This window comes from Pteropus alecto, unplaced genomic scaffold, assembly GCF_000325575.1.
Source record: "Pteropus alecto unplaced genomic scaffold, ASM32557v1 scaffold14, whole genome shotgun sequence".
Taxonomy (NCBI): Eukaryota; Metazoa; Chordata; class Mammalia; order Chiroptera; family Pteropodidae; genus Pteropus; species Pteropus alecto.
In genome coordinates this window covers 19064257-19066921 of record NW_006436810.1, presented here as the reverse complement: position 1 = coordinate 19066921, position 2665 = coordinate 19064257, and the positions used below count along the sequence as shown (strand labels likewise).

The 2665-nt window shown below is 50.8% G+C and overlaps 1 non-coding gene across 1 annotated transcript; it reads right to left on the bottom strand.

Moving 5' to 3' along the window:
* Nucleotides 1–793: 793 nt before the first annotated feature.
* On the bottom strand, nucleotides 794–912 carry LOC112481332. The gene has a single exon (XR_003046871.1). It is a non-coding gene; the product is annotated as a 5S ribosomal RNA (ribosomal RNA).
* Nucleotides 913–2665: the final 1753 nt, after the last annotated feature.

Below are 2665 nucleotides of genomic sequence, written 5' to 3'. Positions count from 1 at the left end.
GTCCCCCTCCTCTGTCCCTGCCCCGCCTTGACTGGCAGCCCGCCTCCGCTAGACAGGCCAGAGCTGCAGCAGGGGCCGGAGCAGCAGCCATGGCCGCAGCCGGCGTGGACGAGCGCTTGCCCCTGCGACCCGCACCCCGCTCGGGCGGCGTCACCTCCACGGTCCAGGGCTGCGCACAGGGCCGGGGAAGAGCGCGCCCGCCTCGCCCTTTCTTCCTGGGCTTTGGCCGGTTCCTGGCCGTGCCGAAGATGTGGATCGGCGCTCTCGCATCCCGGGACTGCCCAGGTCCTGGACCGCAAGCCTCACCAGTCTTGGCCGCTCGGCAGGACCATGGCACAGGCGCGGTTCGCCATCCTCTCGGCCACCTGAGCACCTAGGCAGACGCAGCCAAGGCACGTCCCGGTGTAGCCGTAACCCAGACCCACACCTCCCCTGGGCTCCCAGCCGTGGCCGAGCCCGACTTGCCCAAAACCACGCAGAGCCACCGGCGACACCACCAGGCTATTCTTCCGCCTGCGACCTCGCCCTCCACTCAGAGCCCTCGGCCCTTGGGGCTCGACCCCGCGGAGCCCAGGAAGGGAAGTGCCCAAAGCGGAGAGAGAAAACAGCCCAGGGCTGGCTGCAGGAGAGCAGGTGGAGGCGGATGGTGGCGCTGGGCGCACGGCCGTGCGGGCAGCCCTTGGGCTCGGGCGCCTGCCCGGGACCCCCGAACCAGCGAGCCAGCGAGTGAGCAGGGCCCGGGGGCGTTCAAGGGCACCCTGGCTGGAGGGCGGCAAAAGGAGGGGGCGGCAAAAGCCTACAGCACCAGGTATTCCCAGGCAGTCTCCCATCCAAGCACTAAGCAGGACCGACCCTGCTTAGCTTCCGAGATCAGACGAGATCAGGCGCGTTCAGGGTGGTATGGCCGTAGACGGTAGAAGTTGTCACCTGCCTCCCCAAGAGTTTTCGCCTGGCCTCCCAGGCGCTGGAAATGCCCGCGCCTGCCTCGCACTTAGTGGAGGGGCGGGTAGCGGTGGTTCCACAGGCGAGGAGGCGGCCAGGAGGCGCCAGCTGCGCTAAGGCATCATGAGTCTTACCGGTTTGCGGCAGTGCCAAAGATCTAGGTGGTCGCTCTCGAATCCCAAGACTGGCCAGCAAAAAAATAACTTCTCATGATAACATACACTCATCAGTTATTCCCAGGATACACACTGGATGGCAACAAATGGTAACTATTCATGATAACATGCATTCATGTGTTACTCAAGTGATGCCCAGAATGACAGCACAGAATAACTTTTTCTGAGAATATACATCTGGATGCTATTCCAAAAATGTCAACCAGATGGCAGCATAAAATGACTTTTTCTTAATTGTACTCTAGTGTTATTCCCAAAACGCACACTACATGGTGGCAGAAAATGAATTTTCATGATGCCGACACTCCGATGTTATTCCTAAAATGCCGACAAGATGGCGGCAGAAAATAAATATTTCTAATGACATACACCAGGGTGTTATTTTCAAAAAGCCTACGAGATGGCAGCAAAGAATGATTTTTCATGAAATGCAGTCCTGTGTTATTCCCAATGTTCGCACAAAATGGGAGAAGATAAAAAATTCTAAACAACATGCCCTTCAGTGTTATTTTGTATATGCACACGAGACAGCAGTAGAAATAAGTTTTCATGACATGCACTGTGGTGTTACTCCCAAAATGCTGACCAGATCGCAGCAGAGAATGAATGTTCATGGTGACCTACACTCGGCTGTTCTTCCTAAAATGCCCACCAGATGGCAGTAGATAGTAGCTGTTTTTATTACATCCACTCTGAATTTATTCCAAGATGCAAAGTAGATGAGAGCAGAAAATATATTATCATGATGGCATACACTGGGCTGTTATTCCAAAAAATGCCCACAGGATGGCAGCATAAAATTACTTTTTATGATGACATACACTATTTGGTAATTTGCGAAATGGCACGACGTGGCTGCAGAAGATAGTTTTTTATGACTTGCACTTCCCTGATTTTCCCAAGATGCACATGAAATGGCCACAGACATTAACTTTACACAACGACATGCCCTTAAGTGTCATTTTCAAAATGCACACAGGATAGTAGCTGAAGTTATTCCTTATTACATGTGCTGTAATCTCCTTTGCAAAATGCCCACCAGATGGCAGCAAAGGATAAATATTCATGACAACAAACGATGGCGGTTTAATCCTTAAGTGCCCAACAGAAGACAGCAAAAAATAACTTTTGATTACTTATTGTCTACTGTTATTTCCTAAATGCACACCAGATGGCAGCAGAGAGTAAATTTTTTTATTATTTATGCTCTGATGTTATTCCCAAAATGCTCACCAGATGGCAGCAGAGAATGAATATTCATGATGACAAAACCCCAGTGCTATTCCTAACATGCTTACCAGATGGCAGCGGAGAATAACTTTTTCTTACAATCTGGTATAATTGTGAGATGCACACAAGATGGGTGCAGAAAACAAATTTGTATCTAAGCTACACTCAGATTTTATTCCCAAAATTCACACCAGGTAGCAGCAGAAAATAAATCTTTACGATGAAATATACCTGGGAGTTGTTTTCAATGTGCCCACAAGATGGCAGCAGAAACAATGTTTCAAGACATGCAATCCTTGTTTTTAACAAGGTACGCA